Source organism: Cetorhinus maximus, chromosome 31 (assembly GCF_964194155.1).
Source record: "Cetorhinus maximus chromosome 31, sCetMax3.hap1.1, whole genome shotgun sequence".
Lineage (NCBI taxonomy): Eukaryota > Metazoa > Chordata > Chondrichthyes > Lamniformes > Cetorhinidae > Cetorhinus > Cetorhinus maximus.
In genome coordinates, this window is record NC_135909.1 from 18,058,892 (window position 1) to 18,078,893 (window position 20,002).

The window sequence follows — 20,002 nt, forward strand, 5'->3', positions numbered from 1 at the left end:
TGATTGTTACTTGTCATTTTTCAGCCCGAGCTTGGGTATTGTGCGGGTCTTGCTGCATTTGGATATGGACCGCTTCAGTATCTGAGGAATCACGAATGGTGTTGACCATTGTGAAATTATAAGCGAACATCCCCACCTCTGATCTTTTGATGGAAGAAAGGTCGTTGATGAAGCAGTGCAAGATGGTTGGGCCGAGCACATTACCCTGAGGAGCTCCTGCAGTGATATCCTCCAGCTGAGATGACTGAACGCCTTAGGCAAGACTCCAATCTAATGGAGTTTTCCACCTGTTTCCCATTGACTCCAGTTTTCCTAGCGCTCCTTGATGCCACACTGAGGCAAATCCGGCCTTGATGTTATGGGCAGTCACTCTCACCTTTCCTAGGGATTTCAGCTCTTTTGCCTATGTTTGAAAGAAGGCTGTAACGATGTAAGGAGCTGAGTGGCCTTGGCGGAACCCAAACTGTGAGTCAGTGAGCGGGTTGTTGTTAAGCAAGTACCGCTTGATAGCACTATTGATGACACCTTCCATTACATAACTGATGATCGAGAGTAGACTGATTGGGAAGTAATTGGCCAGGTTGTATTTGGCATGCTTTCTGTGTACAGGAAATACCTGGGCAATTTTCCACATAGCCGGGTAGATGCCAGTGTTGTAGCTGTACTGGAAAAGCTTGGCTCGGGGCGTGACAAGTTCTGGGGCACAAATCTTCACTACTATTTCCAGAATATTGTCAGGGCCCATAGCCTTTGCGCTACCCAGTGCCTTCAGCTGTTTCTTGGAATCATGTGGAGTGAATCGAATTGGCTGAAGACTGGCATCTGTGATGCTGGGGACCTCTGGAGGAGGCTGAGATGGATCTTCCACTCGACACTTCTTGTAGCACATGCTTATCGCTAGTGCTGATGTGCTGAGGTCCTCCATTATTGTGGATGGGGATATTTGTGGCGTCCCTTCCTGTGAATTGTTTAATTGTCCACCACCATTCCCAACTGGATGTGGCAGGACTGCAGAGTTAATGTCTGCCCGTTGGTTGTGCGATCACTTAGCTCTGTCTATCACTTGCTGCAGATACTGTTTGGCACGCAAGTAGTCCTGTGCTATAGCTCCACCAGGTTGACAACTCATTATTAGGCTATAACTGATATAAGGCGGGTGCAGCTCCTGGAATGCCCTCTTCACTCTTCATTGAACAAGGGTTGATCACCTGGCTTGATGGTAATGATATAGTGGGAGATATGCCAGCCCATGAGTTTACAGATTGTGTTCGAGTACAATTCTGCTGATGCTGATGGCTCCCAGTGCTTCATGGATGCCCTGTTTTGAGTTGATCGATTTGTTCAAAACCTATCCCATTTAGCACGGTGGTAGTGCCACACAACACGATGGAGACTAACTCAATGTGAAGTTGGGACATCGTCTCTGCAACTTCTGTGTGATAATCACTTCTACCGATAGTGTCGCAAACAGATGCATCTGCGGCAAGCGGATTGGTGAGGATAAGCTCAAGTATGATTTTCCCTCTTGTTGGTTCACTGAGCACCTACCACAGACCCATTCTAGCAGCTATATCATTTAGGACTCGTCCAGCTCGGTCAGTAGTGGTGCTAACGAGCCACTTTTGGTGATGCACATTGAATCCTTCCACCCAGAGGCCATTCTGTGCCCTTGCCATCCTCAGTGCTTCCTCCAATTGGTGTTCAACATGCAGAAGCACTGGTTCCTCAGCTGAGGGAGGGCAGTACGTCTTAATCAGCAGGTTTCCTTGCCCATGTCTGACCTGATGCCTTGAAACTTCATCGGGTCCAGAGGTGATATTCAGGACTTCCAGGGCTACTGTTTCCCGACTGTATACCACTGTGCCGCCACCTCTGCTGGGCCTATCCTACCGGTGGGACAGGGCATATCCAGGGATAGTGATGGTGGAACCTGGGACATGATCTGGGAGGATGACTATGTCAGGCTGTTGCTTGCCTAGTCTGTGAGGCAGCTCTCCCAATTTCGGCACTAGCCCCCAGATGTTAGTAAGGAGGACTTTGCAGGCTGGACAGGGCTGAGATTGACGATGCCGAGATCGATGCCGCATGGTCCGTCCAGTTCTATTCCCTTTTTTTGACTTTGTCACGGTGTGTTACAAGTGAGAGGCTTGTTAGGCCATTTCAGAGGGCATTTAAGAGTCAACCACATTGCTGTGTCTTCGACAGTGCGAGCAAGTGGCGCTAACTCACCAATCACCTGCTCACTGAAGTTCAGTTTGGTTTCCGCCAGGGCCACTCAGCTCCCGACCTCATTGCAGCCTTGGTCCAAATATGGACAAAAGAGCTGGACTCAAGGCGTGAGTTGCAAGTGACCACAGTTGACTTTACAGAAGCATTTGGCAGAGTGTGGCACTGAGAAACCCAACAAAACTGAATTTAAATTATACAAGGAGGGAAACTCTCCACTGGTTGGAGTCGGCCCCGGGATTTCTAATACATTTCAAAAGATTTCCAGCATCCACAGTATTTCGCATTTTGTTAATTTCCTGTGGGTGGCAATGAAAGGATATGTTGATTGCGGTTTTTGTAGCGCCTGGCTCATTGGTCTAGGGGTCTGATTCTCGCTTTGGGTATTTGTAGTGAATTAATATGCGAGAGATCCCGGGTTCAATACCCGTACGAGCCCCACCGGCATTTTAATACATTAATTCGTGTGCTCGAGGCGGTGCCAGTTGGGGAAATCAGGACCAGGTTTGAACATCCGGGAAATCATTGCGGAGAATAAATCACAACACAGAAAATGAACGCAAAGTTTCTCCTAATGCATCGAATACGGCAACTCTCTCCTTGTGGGCTCTGTCGGATGCTGATTGCTGTCAGTTACAGTCTTGAGTGAGAAACCACATTTCAGTTGTGTTCCGGTACTTGCTGTGAGTCGGAAGGAGTTTCTTTATTCTTCCAGATGAATGTATGTTTCGGACTTTCCGCGATGGGTTTTCACACTGTCTAGAAACATGTTGAAGTGTTGAAGTGATTCACATTAGTCGATTTACAACAGTTCATATCTGATGTGATGGAAATGTATTTTATTGACAAACTACATGAGACACCTGATTGATTATTCAGGACCTGAAACAAGCAGTTCATGAATGCAAAAAAGTACGGAAGGATGTTTAATAAAGGAGCTACTCGTGACGAGGTGGCCGAGAAGTTAAGGTGATGGGCTGTTAATCCATTGTGCTTTGCACACGTGGGTTCGAATCCCACCTTTGTCGTCAGTTTATTAACTGGTTCTTCGTGAACGCGGTGCTTTTTTCAGAAGGCATGTCTGAAATCACTGATGTAATCTTTCCGAGGCCAGGTTTACAGAGGAGGTGGCGTCGGGATAATGTCGCTAATCACTCCATGATTATGTGAATTTAAGGCTGCTCATCCACTGTGCTTCCCACGCGTGAGTTTAAATCTTGTTTCTTTATGGGACGGCGTTATGCAGAAAGGAAATCTGAAATTACCATTGTTGTATCAGACCCAAGTTATGACGTTTCCTGTAATACCGTGAATATCAATGTTTCAGGGTCGATCTGATTGAAACTATTACGATGATTAAATAACATTCTAGCTTCGTTTTTTAGTCTAGCGGGCAGTGTGCAAACTATTTAGCTTGTTCTGGGGTGTTGCCAAGAAGCATTGGGAATCGAAATTCCTGCTACAATCTCTCACCCTGCCGTGAGAAAAAGTCGGTCTCTTTCAACTGTGGGTGTTTATCTCTCAATGCCTGTGACATTTCTTCAATTAACAATCTACTTCAGCCTCTCCTTGGAGTGAAATGTCTTCTGTCGTCTTTCCTTTGCTGTGAATTATTATTCAGTCAGTTGTTCTCTTGCTTTTCACAATCAGCAGGTTGTGAGTTCAAAACTCACTCCAGAATCCTGAGCACAAATTCAGGCTGACGCACTAGTGCAGTAATCAGTGAATGCTTCACTGTTAGTCGTGCCAGCTTTTAGATGATATGGTAAATTGAGGTGCCCTCTGCCTTCTCAGGTACAGTATACCAAGCACCATTTCGGAGAGGGGCGGGGGAGTTATTCCGTCGTGTCGGAGCCCACATTCATCCCTCAATTAAAATCACTTTATAACAGATTATATTTTCTTTATCACATCGCTGCTCCTGGAAGAATTTTTTTTAACAAATTGTTCAAAAACATGGTGATTGAAATCCTGTGAGGAAAAAATCAAATTAATGTTGAAAACTCTGCTGAGTGAGCTTCATTGGACAGCAGAGAAATCAGGTGAGGAATTCGAGTAAATCGACACCAGAGGAAAAGTCAACGTCAAAACTGGATCAACTCTTGCGAAGATCAATGAGTAAAAGCTGAGATCTCCGCGCATCATCCGTTCATTGACCAGAGACACTCATAGAGTGTTTTGTACAATGTGTCTCGAATGCAAACCTGAAGGAATGAAACCTTCCCAGTTCATGGTGATATTGGGGATGGAATTCCATTTTTTAAATAAGTGATTAAGAATGAACAATCATATCTGTCAAAACAATAATTATCTGTGTCTTTGACGTGATGTTGTTTCCACTATGCTGATAATCTTGTCCTTCTCATGGTCCATGTCTCAGGGTGGACGCTGCTGTCCAAATAAGCATGGGAATTACTGCAGGGTGTCCTGTAAATCGGATATGCTGAAGGTAATATGTATAAACTTCACTATATCGGGTACAAATAAGATATTTGTTTTCTTTTTTGTTACTCAGATAATCATAGAGTGATAGAGAGCAAGGGAAGGCCCTTCGGACCATGGCCTGAAATTGGCTGAGAGAAAGGGGAAATCCTCGGCTGGTGTATTTTTGCAGCACTTCTGCTGCGTTCGTGTGTGAAATAAAACGATTTGAGAGATTGGTTACAGATTGAAGTGTTCACCGGAAGCAAAAAGCTGATGTAAATTTACTATGAAGCAAATTCAGAGGTGATTTTGTGTCGCAGACAAATTTTTTTTTGTGTTAATGCCAATTTAAATCAACTGAATACGGTTTCAATCCATCGATCGCTGGGTTAGGAGGCCAGCACGCTTCTGCAACGCGTCTCCTCCAAAGCAACATTTTTCTTCTGTCTATTACTGTTGTTTGGTAGCCAAACACCTATTCCCTTCCTCATTACTTTTGGGAAGTTCACCCAAGCTCCGCAAATCCACTTCCGCTACCACGAATGTATTAGACAGAGAAAGACACACAGTAAAGTAGTAAGAGACTTTCAGGAGAAACACAATGGCTGACAGGAAAAGGTGCCGAGCAAACTAGAAAGATATTACGATGGAGAAACTGATCATTTACGAGAAGGTATTTCCTGCTGCATAAAGATAGGACCTGTTTTAAATGTAATTCCTATTGTGTAACTGTGCTCCCTGCTGTAAAACTGTTCCCAGCGGCTTCAGTAAGCAAAAAAAAAAATCTATCATGCCAAGTCAGGAATTGTTTGGAACGGAGCAGTGTGAAACATTTCCTCACCATTTATTTTTTATCTAATCATTGGTTTTCAAACATTCCATCAATGGGAAAAATATTGCTTAATGTGTATAAGAAATGAATACCTGGGCTGATATTAAATACATCGGCTAATCTTAAATATCTGTACTAAATCTCCCCTTAACATTCACTCTGATAAGAGCATCTTCAGTTTGTATTTTTCAGTCCATCCACATACGGAATCCCTCAACACTGATCCCATTCCAGAAAAGTTCCACTGCACGCTCTCCAAGGACTTGGTGTTCTTCCTAAAGGTTTTCCCAAGCCCTCACCAAGATCTTATATTCCACATTACAACGTGCTGCCCCTCCAATTCTTTGAATCCTATCTATCCACCTTATTTTTATAAACTTAGCTAATGATTCCTTATGGATGAAGACAGGCTTCCTTCAACATTAATCTCCTTAAAGATTTGGAAAAAATGACCTTCCAATCTCCAATGAATAAATCCTAATGAAATTCTCCAGTCAGCCCATGAACAGCCCGCCCCCTTCATTCCACTTATTGTTACTTTTATTTTCCCTGATCCCACTTCTTCAGCACAAATGCTTCGCTCCTCTCCTTTAAACCCTCTTCAATAAGGGGGCACAAATCCTCCATCTGCAATTTTCAAATTACTTCTTTAACATATAACTCGTGTTAAAGAAGAGATACGAGAAGGTCTGGCTGTGCTAAATGTTGATAGGTCAGTGGGACCAGATGGAATGCATCGGAAAATGCTGAAAGCTGTAATAGTGGAAACTGTGGAGGTATTGGACTGAATCTTCTAAATTTTATTTATTTTTTTTACAGTTACAAACCACTTTGTTACTCTAGGATGCAGAAATGAATAAAAGTGAATCAGTGTTGAACAGATTCTGAAATCCCACATCTCCATTTTATTTTAAATGGAGCAACTTGTCCTCAGTGTAAGTGTGTTGCTCTAAGAATGAGATCACCACGTCCTGGGAATATAGCAGCAATCCCGCCAAGGTCTGATCTGCAAACTTGAAACTCAGTGAAAGGTTGTCACCCTCCTCTCCGAATCTGATCGCCACCTCAAGCCCAATATTCAGCTTGGGTGGGCAAACAAAACAACCTGCTTCCCCTCTTCCTCCAACGCAAACTGAACTCCAGAGGTGAGGTGAGAGTGACTGCCCTTGACATCAAGGCAGCATTTGACTGTGTGGTATTATGTATCCCCAGCAAAACTGGAGACAATGGGAATCGGAGGTGAGGGGTGGGGAGCTCTCTGCTGGTTGGAGTCATACCCAGCACAAAGAAAGATGATTGTGGTTGTGGAGATCAATCATCCCAGTTCCAGGACATCACTGTGGGAGTTCCTCGGTGTGGTGTCCTAGGCCCAACCATCTTCAGCTGCTTCACCATCGACCTTCCTTCCAGCAGAATTGGGAATGTTCGCTGATGATTGCTCAATGTTCAGCACCATTTTCAACACCTCCGATTCTGAAGCAGCCCATGTCCAAATCATCACCCACCCTCTGTCCAGAAGACTCGGGACTGGAAAAAACTCTAAGAAATCTCCTCTCAAATTCCTCGTCTCCAAGGTAAATATCCCCTACCGCTACAATGTATCGAAGTAATTTAAGTTCCTCGCCGCCAAATATTCTCGTGAAACTTTATTGCATCCTCTCCACTGCCTTCACATCTTTCCTAAATTGTGATGCCCGGAACTGTGCGCAATACTCCAGCTGTGGCCGAAATACTGTCTTTTCCAAGTTCAAAACAACCGCTTTGCTCTTGTATACTATGCTCCCATTCATAAAGCCGAGGATATTGTATGTTTCATGAACTATTCTTTCAACCTGCACTGCCTCCATCAATGATTTATGCAGATGTACATCATTTCCCGCTGTTCCGGCACCGTCTTTGGAATTGCAAACTTTATTTTCTCTTTTCTCCCGGTGTTCTTCCGACCAAAATGAATCGCTTCACCCTTCTCTGCAAAAAAAATCAGCCGCCCTATTTTCCAACCTGAATATGTCCTTTTGAAGGAAATTGCTCTTTCACTCGAATTTCTATCGGTCTCTTCACAACCACAGGACGTCCAAAACACTTCACAGGCAATGAGTGCTCTTGAAATGTCGTCATTGTTCAAATGGAGGAAATTGCTGACCGTTTGAACGTTTTGTTCTTCAATGTCAGAAATTCCCTTATGTGGAATAGGAAATGAGCTCTCTATGTTCTGTGCTCTGTGGCGCAACGGATAGCGTGTTGGACTTCTAGCTGCTGTTGTACAGAGATTCAAAGGTTGTGGGTTCGAGTCCCACCAGAGTTGACTTTTAGATAAAAACAAATCAGCAACTGGTTCATCGGAGAAGGGAAACTGCCATCACCAACCCCTCTCTGTACAGGTGAATCCAGTCACACCCCACTTTCCAATCTGAACCACTTAACAGGAGAAAACTCGCCACCGAATAGTGAAACAGTTGGCGAAAGGAGTAGAGCCGCTTCGCCGATACAAGGATACAGAATTGGCTGAGTGGCAGGAAACAGAGGTTGGTGGTAAATGGATGTTTTTCGGCCTGGCGGAAGGGTTGGGACCTTTGCTGTTCCTGATCAATATCAATGACCGAGGCCTTTGTGCCCAGGACAAAATTTCAACGTTTGCGGAGGATGCAAAGCTTGGAAGCATTGCTGAGAGTGTGGAGGATAGTGTAGAACTTCAAATGGACTTGGACCTGTTGGTGGAAATGGGGAGACAGGTGGCAGATGAAGTTCAATGGAGAGAGGTTTGGTAGGAAGAACTTGGAAAGACAATATAAAATGAAGGGTATAACTCTAAGGGAGGTGGAGAAGCAGTGGGACTTGGGTGTTTATGTACGTAAATCATTAAAGGTGGTAGGACATCTAAACGCAGCGGCAGAGTCATGGAACGAAAGTACATGGCCCCTTTTTACAACATTAACTGCCATATTCTGGTAGTTTAAATATCGAGTCATTGACTGTGCGGGAGCGCATATATGACTGACTGGATGAGCTAGTGACTGACTGAATGGTTAGGTGAGTGACGTGTGTAGGTAGATAGCTGGCTGAGTGAATGAGTTTGGTGGGTGAGTGCGTTGGTGGGTCAGATGGTTTAAGTGCGTGAACGCGTCAACATACAGGTTGGGAGCAAGTCAAGAGATCCGCGGAGAGGTCAGCTGGTCGGATCGCGGCGACTGAGTATTCGGTTGCGCAGTAACCCAGGTGATAGACCAGAATTTAAACTGTTTAACCTTTCCTGGGCATCTAGTAAGCTAATTGTTTGGGATTTGTCCCAAGTTTCTGACTCTAGTTCAGAGTCGGAGGCATTCGAGGAGGGTCCACGGCAGGAGGGGTAAATGTAAACTTCCCGGGAAGTTCTCACGTTGGTCCACATGGGAAAGACCTTTTGGCTGAGTTTGTTGACACCGGAACAGCAAAGAGCACGCGCTCCACACGTGGAGTTTCAGTGTCTGTGACGTCAAAGCCAGTGACGCTCCAGGTCACTTTCAGCAGCGGAGATGGTGCAGATCAAACTCAGCCCGAAATGAACACTGTTTTTGCTGTGTTCCGCTCGCTGGCCCACTCCCGAGCCGGAATTCACTCTATAAATGTTTATAAATATTTATTTAAGTGCGTGTTGGTCCCGCAGATGGTGAGACTGCGGAATTAATAATGGAAAACAAGAAACTGGCAGAACTGTAGAACGGGTATTTTGTTTCTGCCTTCACTGTAGAAGAAGGGCATATAGAGTGTACAGAGCGATTTAGATTGGTTGGTGAGTAGACAATAATTGGCAGATGCAGAAAAACTTGGTAAAATGTGAACTTGTCCACTTTGGCAGGAAGAATTTAAAAGCAGTACATCATGTGAATGGAGAAATGCTGCAGAACTCTACAGTGCAGAGGGTTCTGGGGGTCCCGGTTCATGAGCCTCAAAAAGTTGGTATAGAGATGCAGCAAGTGATTAAGAAGGCGAATGGAACGTTGGCGTTTATTACAGAAGGAATCGAATATAAAATTATGGAAGTTTCCCCACAGTCATACAGGGCGTTGGTGAGGCAGCATCTAGTGGACTGTGGACAGCCTTAGTCTCCTTAGTTAAGAAAGGATATAATTGCATCACAGCAGGTCAGAGAAGATTCAGTCGACTGGTTCCTGGAATGGAAGGGTTTTCTTTTGAGGAAAGGTTGATGAGGTTGGGCTTATACCCATTGGAGTTTTGAAGAATGGGAGGTGATCTTATTGAAAGATATAAAATCCTGAGGGGACTTGACAGGGTGGCTGCTGAGACTATGTTTCCTTTTGTGGGGGACTCTACAATCAGGTGACTCAGTTTAAAAATATCGGCCTCTCCCATTTCAGACTGACAGAAGGTCATTTGTTTTCTATCTCTCTCAGTGGGACATTAATCTGTGCATTTCTCTTCCCCAGAGAGCAGTGGAGGCTGGGTCATTGAAAATGTTCACGGCTGAGTTGGAGAGATTTTTGAGAAAGGAATGAGTAAAGAATTATGGGGGGCAGACAGGAAAGTGGAGTTGCGGCCACATTCAGATCAGCCATGCTGGAGCAGCTTCAAGGGGCTGAATGGCCTGTTACTGCTCCTGATTTTCGTGTTCTTCTTCTTGTGTGCCTCTCTCGGCACTGCTGTCCCTGTCCTGCTCACCCTTTCGCTTGCCGGACTGCTCGGCGCCTCAGTAACCTCCCGCTCTCCGACCTGCTCCCTACCCCTCACCGCCTCACTTGCTGTTCTGCTTGTCACCATCTCCTCAGTTCTTGTGGTGAGAAGAGCGGCGACAGGGGTCAGGAGGGAGGTGCCGAGTGGGAGGTGAGCGGCTTGGTAGTCGGTAGCGAGCGGTGCGGCATAAGTGTTGGCGTGTAACGCAGCGAGCGAGGCGGCGAGGGCCTGGGGTCAGGGCACCTGGCATTCGGGAGCAGGGGAGTGAGTGGGAGGCAGCAAGTGGGCGACCGTTAACGGATGAACAACGAGGACGTCAGCGGTGGGAGGAACGGCGCACGCACCGGCAGACTGAGTGGGTGCCGAGTTCCTGTTCCAGCTCGGTGTCAGGAGTTACAGTGTAAAACTGATCACAATTCTAGCATTGCTGAGTTCTGATGAAATGTCATCGACCTGAAACGTGAACACTCTTTCACTGCCCACGCTGCTGCCTGCCATGAGGTGTAATTCTTAATTGTTTTCTGGTGTTACGACAGAAATCCAAAAGGAGTGTTGACGCACTCTGGAGGACAATGAATGTACATAGCGGTTATCTCGCTCAACTGTGAAAGGCTCGTTGGTGTAGAGGTAAGATTCGCGCTTCAGGATGTTTGTTGTGCGAGAGATCTCGGTTTCATAATCCCGGACGATCCCTCGTGTGTCGCCACTTGAAATCCAAATTTCTTTGCGATCCAAAGGGCGGATTTTACTTAAACCGGGGCGAGGCTTCAGAACCTGAGAAATCATTACAGCGAAATTATCACTGCAAAACACGTGGAGTAAATGGAGGAACTGTTGCTCATGTAATTGGACTGTCAATTTATCCTAATAAGAGAAGTTTAAGAGTTAATTTATCCCAAGAAGAGAATGAGTGTAACTGAAGCTTGAGTTTTCTTCCCACCTCTATGGATACTGCCTCGCCTATAGTGTTTTTCTTTAATGGTCTCTTTTACCTATAGCGCTCTGAACGAATGGCTGATCTGTTTTGGGAGCCAATGAAAGTCTATATTGGCTGAGTTATATACATGCAGTTACATTATTGGTCTCGCGGTGTGGTTCTCGCTATTTGACGTTTCATAAGTGAGAATGTGAGCGGTCACTGTTTCAAATATCAAGCGAGCTCTCACGTGTTGTTATTTGTCGTGTAAGCCGCTCAGTGCATTGTCGAAAACTCTTGCAGTCTAGGTGGATCGGTTTGCTTATACTAGCGAAATGAGCCCACCATTGCAGAGAATTCATCAACGAAACACACATGAAGGAAATGAAGACAATTTGAAAAAAAAAACAATCGCACTGTGGTGTTACCCGAACACACCAATGGCACAAACCCATTTTCTGGATGAATGCATTGGACTGTCGTATTCTTAGGGAGAATTGTAGTCTTCACTAAGAGAATTGTAACCTTCTCTGAGAGAACTGTAATCGTCTCTGAGAGAAGTGTAACCTTCTCTGACAGAATTGTAAACTTCACTGATAGAATTGTAGCCTTCACTGAGAGAATTGTAGTCTCTGAGAGAATTATAATTTTCACTGAGAGAATTGGAATCTTCACTGAAAGAATTATAATCTTCACTGAGAGAATTGTAATCTCCTCGGAGAGAATTATAATCTTCACTGAGAGAATTCTAATCTTCACTGAAAGAATTATAATCTTCTCTGGGAGAACTGTAATCGTCTCTGAGAGAATTGTAACCTTCTCTGAGAGAATTGTTACCTTCACTGAGAGAATTGTAATCTTCTTTGAGAGAATTGTAATCTTCTCTGAGAGAATTGTAATATTCTCTGATGGAACTGTAACTTCTCTGAGACTGCCAAATCTGGTAGCCCCATGGTTTGATTTTGATGTGATCATATTTTGTTTGTATCCTAGGAGTTGCACTGAGCAGAAAGTGAACCGTTTCACCTCGACCGATATTTTAGTGTAATGGTAATAAACGATTTCAGGAAAAGGTATTTGATAGGCTGAGTGTGCTTAAAGTTGATTAGGACCAGACACAGACGAGGTGCATCCAGAATACTGAGGAAGGAGAGCAGGAATTGCAGGGATGCTGGCCACAATTTTCCAATATTCCTTAGACTCGGGGTGACAGCGGAGTGGAGAATTGCTATTGTTGCATCTATGTTCAAACAAATGTGTAAGGATAAGCCCAGAAACTACAGGGCAGTCAGTTTAACCTGGGTGGTGAGCTACCTTTCAGAAAGGAAAATTCCTAACAACATGAAAAGTACCTGGGAAAATGCACATTAATAAGTAAAAGCAGCATGGATTATGTTATGGTCCGAGCTGAGATTACCCCTGGATAATCCTAAACCCAGAGTGGAACCCAGCTTGATAGATTCTAACTTTTATTTGTTTGTTTAAATAGGTGGAAAGTAGCTACTGAACAGAGTCACAGGAGTCAGCTGATCATCTTTTAACAAAAAATAAATAAAACATTTATTCAAAGAGAAAAAATGATCTATGTTCCAAAACTCTTTCACCCACAACTATACCTTTACAGGTGTATACAAATTTGTATGGATAACGTAAGTTACAAAAGCTATCTTATACTTTAATTTCCACACTAATTACACAATCCATGTATCAATAGGCACCCTGTGGTCAGGCATGCCAGACTATGAAACCAAGTGACAGATGCCAACTTAACCAGATGCTATGGATCTCTCCTCAACTCCCTCCAGATGCTTGTCAAACCGTGAGTCAACCAGCTTCACTGCACTCCGTCCTTCACATGAGGATTTCCAATCTCTGCTTTCCACACTTCGCCTTGGAATCTTTTCCCAAACCAATGCTTTCACTCTGACGCCTTCCGCAACAGTTCAGCTCCAGGGTTTCGAACTGTCCTTGCAATGTTCCTCTCCCATGGGTTACCACATGCATACAAGCTATCTTCCCCACTCTTTCTCTCTCATCGACTCAGCTGTGAACAGTACACTGCTGCTTCACCTGCCCATGGCAAAGATTTAAAGACCTTCAGTAGTCTCTTTGGGCCTTCTTTCCCCTTGCCAGTTGTTCTCGCTTTAAATCTGTTTCCTGCAGCTTTTGTCTCTTTAACTCTGAAACTTAGAGCCTTTTGCTCTGCCCCTCACTCTTAAATTCATTAACAGGACATTATACAGGTTCCCATCCTTCCTTGGACCAGAAGGTCTGCTTTGGACTTTCCCATCTCCCACTCCTGGATTTTGGGATTTTTCTTTAGCTTGGGACTAACTATCTGCCCCCGTTTCCAGTCTCTCTTGGCAGCAACTTTCAAAAGCCAAGTGAGGTCTGCAACTTCCAAATCAAAACTGCTATTTCTCTTCTTCTGCGTGTGTGTCTGCGGGAGGGACCTGCCTCTCAGCCTCCCTGTTGCTATGCAACAGCCCGAATTGATGTGTTTGCTTCACTTCTTAAATCGTAAACCTCATTAGAAATGCAAACACATTTTAAAAACGAAACTAAAACTCCTTTTGACCTTTCTTAACACACGTACAGAAAAACAAATCAAACTTAAACTTTAAAGCTAAAACTCATTCCTAACAACTACAAATACCAATATAATTTACTTAAACCACTCTATTTCCTAACAATTTGATAAGAACAAATCGTGTTATTTAACTTTGGTTAGCTTTTTTTTGATGCAACAACAAAGAGTTTTGATGAGGGTGAAGACGTTGATGTAATTTACATGGACTTGCAAACGGCATTTGATAAAGTGCCGGACAAAAGACTTCTGAGGTAAGATAGAACTCAACAGGACAGGTTGAGAGAATAGCCAGTAAAGCGTAGAACGTCACTGGCTTCATCAATATGGCATAGAGTAAAAAAACAATAAAGTTATATGAAGCCTGTAGAAAACACTGCTTCGACCTCACCTGGAGTATTGTATCTAATTCAATTGAAGGGATAGTAGCAACACAGATACAAAACGAGCCGAGTGACGGTAACCAAATATTTTTGGTGAACTGTTGCATTTTGGGCTGGAGAAAGTTATCTTGTGGAGCTCCCCAGGTCTCTCGGGGCCTTGCGGGATATCGGGATCTTGCGGAAAAATAGAGTTGAGGCCCAAGGTCAACCATGATAGCGTTGAATGGCAGAGTAAGCACGATGGGCCGTGTGGTCTACACCTGCTCCTATGTCTTGTGTTGCTATGTCCAGTCTTAGGGCCCCTGATTTTCCTGTTACTTATTAATGACCCAGACCTTGTTGCAAGCTCACAATTCCAAAATTTGCCGATGATACAAAAGTTAGAAGCATTGCCAACTGTGAGGAGGACAGAGTAGAACTCCAAAAGTATCTAGATATGTTGATGGAATGGGCGGACAATTACCAGATGAAATTCATTGCAGAGTAACCTGGTGTCCTTCGTTTTGGGAGGAAGAACAGAGAGAGACAACATGAAATAAAAGTTAAAGTTCTAAAGGGATTGTGGGAACAGAGGGATGTGGGCGTATATGTTCATAAATCATTTATCGTTACAGGACAGGTTGAGAGAATAGCCAGTAAAGCGTAGAACGTCACTGGCTTCATCAATATGGCATAGAGTAAAAAAAAATAAAGTTATATGAAGCCTGTAGAAAACACTGCTTCGACCTCACCTGGAGTATTGTATCTAATTCTGTAACCCAATTTAGTAAGGTTGTGAAGGCATTAGTGAGATTGCAGAAAAGATTCACAAGACAGATTCCAGGCATGAGGAACTTCATTCACATTGAATGATCGTAAATTTTGGAAATGTGTTTCATGAAGTGAGGAAGTTAGAGAGGAGATTTGATAGAGGTATTCAAAATCACGAGTGGTCTGGACAGAGTAAATACGGGTTAATTGATCCATTGATGGAATGATCCAGAACAAGAGGGCACAGATTTAAGTTAATTTACAAAATAAGCAATTATAACATAAGGATTTTCTTTTTCATGCAGCATGTGTTTAGGATGCGGAATGTACTGCCGGAGAGTGTGGGAGAGGCAGGGACAATTGAAGTTTTCAAAAGGGAGTTGGATCTTGATCTGAAATGTAGAATGTGCAGTGTTAGAGGGAAAAGGCTGTGGAGTTCAGTAGGTGAGATGCTCGTTCAGAGGGACAGCAGAGTCCAGACGGGCCGAGTGTTCTCATTATGTGCAGTATCATGATTTCAGCATGATTGGTGAGTCAGGAGTAGAATTCTTATTTATCATCACAGAAAAAGGGTTCGATTACAGTGAATGCATAACTCAATGTCTTCAATAGTATTTCAAGGAGTAAATTTCCGATACAGATAAATACCCATTTTCTCACTGATCCATAATATATTTGATGAATACAAATCTATCAAACTGAGATTTAAAATTAAAGTGTTGTTTCCCGATGGGATCTCCGAAATTCTAGTATCCTTTTTTGAGAGTTGTTTCCTAATTTCACTCCGGAAATGTCATGTTTTTTGACGGCGCCCCAAGGCCCCCACACCCCTCCCCCTCCCCCAATTCCAAAATTCGCAGAAGATTCTCTCTCTGACAATATTGTCTTAACATGTCATCATTCTCCTGCAGTGTTTTGAAGCTCTCTCACCCTCTGCCTCGTGGCCTCCCCTCTACCGCTGCTAAATTCCAGAAAATAAACCACAGAACAGCCCCATCATATAAACCATTACCAAAGGAATAAAAACAAAAAAAACTACTGCGGATGCTGGAAATCCAAAACAAAAACAGAATTACCTGGAAAAACTCAGCAGGTCTGGCAGCATCGGCGGAGAAGAAAAGAGGTGACATTTCGAGTCCTCATGACCCTTCAATTTGTTTTTATCTCTATGTTTATTTGACTGCCACACCCCTTCAAGAAATGCCTACCTTGAAGAAGTACTGCTCTGCTCTCCGACAGGATTTTCGTATCTCTCTTCTGCCTTGTTCACCTTCATTGCTTACCAAAGGAAGCCGTTCTTCTCGAATTAATGCCCATCTAGACGGTGACAGTCGAGGGTTTCCCTGCCGATTAGGCAGTCTACCCAAATACTAACAATTTACTACGAGAAAATATTTTCCACACGTTGTCTTTGGATCCTTTTTGAATGAAATAAAATCTGCCCTATTTGATTACTGACCCTGGTGCCAGTGGGAACAGTTCATCTTTATTTACTTTCTCTAAACCCTCTTGACAGTTCTGTCTGTGGAGTGATTAAAAATACCGAAAGCCAGACGTGGGATTTGAACAATGAGGGACTGTAGATCAATGATAAGGGAAGTGATACTTTGGTAATCAGATTAGGAAATAGTTTGAAAGTTAAGAAATCCGTCCAAACCTGTGCATTGCGGGTTCAGGAGCACAATGCGTCACTAGGGCGTGGGAAACTCGGATTAGATTCTCGACGCCTACATACAAGTTGCCTATTTTGTTACAGCATCACAGTCCCTAAATTATTTTATTTTCTTCGAGGTCGGGTTACTTTCAGTTTGCTTTCTGTTTTAGGGCAGTGATCTTGCAGTTAGGGAAATAAATTGATTTCAGCATGATTGGTGATTCTGGCGTAGAATTCTTATTTATCATCATAGAAAACTGGGTTCGATTGCAGTAAATGCATAACTCAATGTCTTCAATAATATTTCAAAGAACAAATTTCCAATACAGATAAATACCCATTTTCTCACTGATCCATCATATATTTGATGAATACAAATCTATCAAACTGAGATTTAAAATTAAAGTGCTGTTTCCCGATGGGATCTCTGAAATTCCAATCCCCTTTGCTGAGAGAGAAGTTTCCTAATTTCACCCCGGAAACGTCATGTTTTTTTGACTGCGCCCCAACGCCCCCACACCCCTACCCCTCCCCCAATTCCAAAATTCGCAGAAGTTTTTCTCTCTCTGACACTATCGTCTTAACACGTCGGAAACATAGATAAAATTGCTCATTAATTCGGGAAGAACGGCTTCCTTTGGTAATGGTTGATATGAAGGGGCTGTTCTGTGGTTTATTTTCTGGAATTTAGCAACGGTAGAGGGGAGGCCACGACACGGAATGGGCGAGCTGGCCGCGTGGCCTAATGGATAAGGCGTCTAACTTCGGTGGTATTGGCTGAGGTTATCAGAAGATTGTAGGTTCGAGTCCTGCCGTGGTCATTTTATGCTGAAATTTGTTTAACTTCCTGAAAACCGCGGCTCACTCGTCAGCTGAAGTTTCTGCGTCTCCTTCCAAACATTTCAGGGCTCTTTCTCACACTCTCTGCTCGTGTTAATTTGTGCATTAGATTCTAACTCACCTTTGTATTTTGTGTAGTTCCTAACAGACCCACAATATCTGATCAAGTTCGTGAAGTTATTGATGTTCCCAACTGGAACAAAAATCTTTGCATCAATCGGTTTAATAAAATGCTTTGGGATAATTGCAATCTTCGCTTGAATCTGGATTAGCTGAATCTGATGTCACTGGACTAACAATACAGAGGACCAGGTTAATCTCTGCGGGCAAGGGTCTAAATCCCAACAGAGCAGACTTAAATTAAAATATTTCCTAAATTTGGAATTGAAATCTCGGCTCAGTAATGGCGGCTAAGAAACTATCATCGATTGTAGTAAAAACCCACCCGGTTCACGAATGCCCTTTACGGAAAGAAATCATCCGCCCTTCCCTTGCCTGCCCTACATGTGACTCCAGACCCACAGTAATTTGCTTCACTCGTAACTTCAAGGATAATGTGAGATGCTCAACAAATGCTGGGCTTGCAAAAAGCGCCCATATTCCATGAAAAAATAAACAAGTGGTAAACAGGCACGACATGATTATCAGGATGTCTACCTTTTCTCTTGAAAAAGGAAGGCTGAGGGCTGGCCTCATACGGGTCTTTAAAATTATGAAAGATTTTGGGAGGCTGAATGCAGCAATAATGGAGTGGAGAAGGGGCGACAAGCCTGTATCTCGCTTACACACACAAGACAACGGCTGACGGGTCGAATACAACGTAATAATTACTTAACTGTGCATCGGCGACTCATAAGAGTGTTGGATAAATTCCATCCGCAATGTCTCCGCGGCACTCTCCAGATTCCACGGGAGCGCTGCCGAACAAACTGGAGTGGCGTTCTTGAAGGCAGCTCATCAATCATTCAGGCCAAACTCCTGAAACATTAACTTGGATGGACTGCAAACTGTGTCCGGATGGTCGAAAAGTGTCGCACCCTCCAGGTCCTGTTTTCTCAACTCTCAAATGGCCAACATTCCAGGGGAGGACAACGAAAACGCTACAAACATTCTCTGAAATGTTCATTCAAGCGCTGCAGCATTCATATTAATGACCGCGAGGAGCTTGCTTCTCATCATTCAAAATGACCAAAACTCATCCCACAAGCTGCAGCACACTCTGAGTCACAAGGTCTCAATCATGAGGCAGAACGACGACTGAGGAGAAGTGACAGGAAGCAAATCCTGCACTCCGGATCTCACTACCTCTTGGGACATCCTGTCCCCATGTGTCCAATGATCTGTGGACCGAGAATCGGCCTGTTCACTCACATGAAGCCCCATGGCAGAAAGTCACGGCCCTGAGTGGATGTCATCATCGTATCGAGGAACAGACGATAACTATTGCTTGTTACAAAATACATATAAGAAAAGGTCATCTCCATTCTCATAGTATTTCTAAAACTGTCCCTTTCCAAATCGTGTGAACAAGTCTTCTCGATTGTCTCTGATCTCTCAACTTCACTATATCAGAATGTGCTGCCATCTACTGGCCGCAACAGAGCGGTAGAAACTCACATTGTCGGTGTTGCAGAAACAGGTCAATGTGAGGAATTTGTGATGTGATGTGATGGGGCAGACATAGAAATACAAATATGAAATACATTTAAGAAAACATGATTAGTTAATTTATTCCCATTGAATCGGCAGCAGTTACAGGCCAACTATTGCCTGGAGCAACTGAGACGATTAGATAAACTGCATTTAAAGGAAGTCTAGATAAGTCTAGGAGGGAGAATGAATTTCAGGGATAAACAGAGAATGTTACATGAAGTATTCTAGAGGGAGGATCTTGTCGGGCAGTTTACCTGTTAGTACAAATGGCCCACTTTCAGTGAGGTATATTCTGGGTTGAATGAATCCAGATTTGCAAAGTGTCTCAGGGACTGACAGACATGTAATGAATCCCACACCCAAACTGCGAGTAAAAGACAGAGAGATCCAGAATGAATCATTAACTCAGGGGTGGCACGAGACACTGACTGATACACATTGAATCGCACACTCTCACAGTGTACAAGAGACAGAGCGATACAGAATGGAGATGAATTCCACACTAAAATCCTGTTCCAGCGACAAAGTGATACAGAGAGAACCTCACACCCGTACAAGTGGAAAAGTTACAGCAGAGAAGGAGACCATTCAGCCTTTTGTCTGTCCTGAGATTCTTCAACAGGAACTCAGCTATCCCAGTCCCCTGCCCTCTCTCCATAGCCATGTAAACATTTCTCTTCAGGCAGTTGTCCAGTTCCACTATGAAAGCACCGATTTTAAGCTGCCTCTACCACCTATCCCAGGCATTGCATTCCAGATCCTTACCACTCACCAGGGAAGATGAATCCTCATGTCCCCACTGATTCGTTTAAAACCTGTGCCTTGCACAAAGAGAAGCTGTTTCTCACTGCCTAATCTGTCTCAATCTGTCGCGGGCTCGTCGTCCTGTATTCTCGACCGTCAGGCATGGTTTCTCAGTCTGACCCCATCCCTGCAACATCGGAAAACTTCTTGGCCTACCCCTGCTTCGTATTCGCATGTTCCATCAAATTACTCTATAAATCGGGATGAAGAACTTCCTTAAAGAAGCAGTCATTGGTTTAAATGAAGGGACTGAGTGGTGATTTAA

General features: G+C 43.8%; 2 protein-coding genes and 3 non-coding genes across 5 annotated transcripts in view; 4 read left to right on the plus strand and 1 right to left on the minus strand.

Annotated features, from left to right (window-relative positions):
- LOC144670280 (histone H2B 1.1-like) overlaps positions 1-20,002 on the minus strand; it is a 495,251-nt gene that overhangs the window by 220,066 nt on the left and 255,183 nt on the right. The window lies entirely within an intron of this gene.
- Positions 1-20,002, plus strand: part of LOC144670308 (histone H2B-like) — a 518,579-nt gene that overhangs the window by 51,482 nt on the left and 447,095 nt on the right. The gene's annotated exons all lie outside the window — the stretch shown is intronic.
- On the plus strand, positions 3,173-3,254 carry trnan-guu (transfer RNA asparagine (anticodon GUU)). The gene has a single exon. It is a non-coding gene; the product is annotated as a tRNA-Asn (tRNA).
- Positions 7,698-7,787, plus strand: trnar-ucu (transfer RNA arginine (anticodon UCU)). The gene is given in 2 exon segments: positions 7,698-7,734; positions 7,752-7,787. It is a non-coding gene; the product is annotated as a tRNA-Arg (tRNA).
- On the plus strand, positions 17,172-17,261 carry trnar-ucg (transfer RNA arginine (anticodon UCG)). Its single transcript is given in 2 exon segments — positions 17,172-17,208; positions 17,226-17,261. It is a non-coding gene; the product is annotated as a tRNA-Arg (tRNA).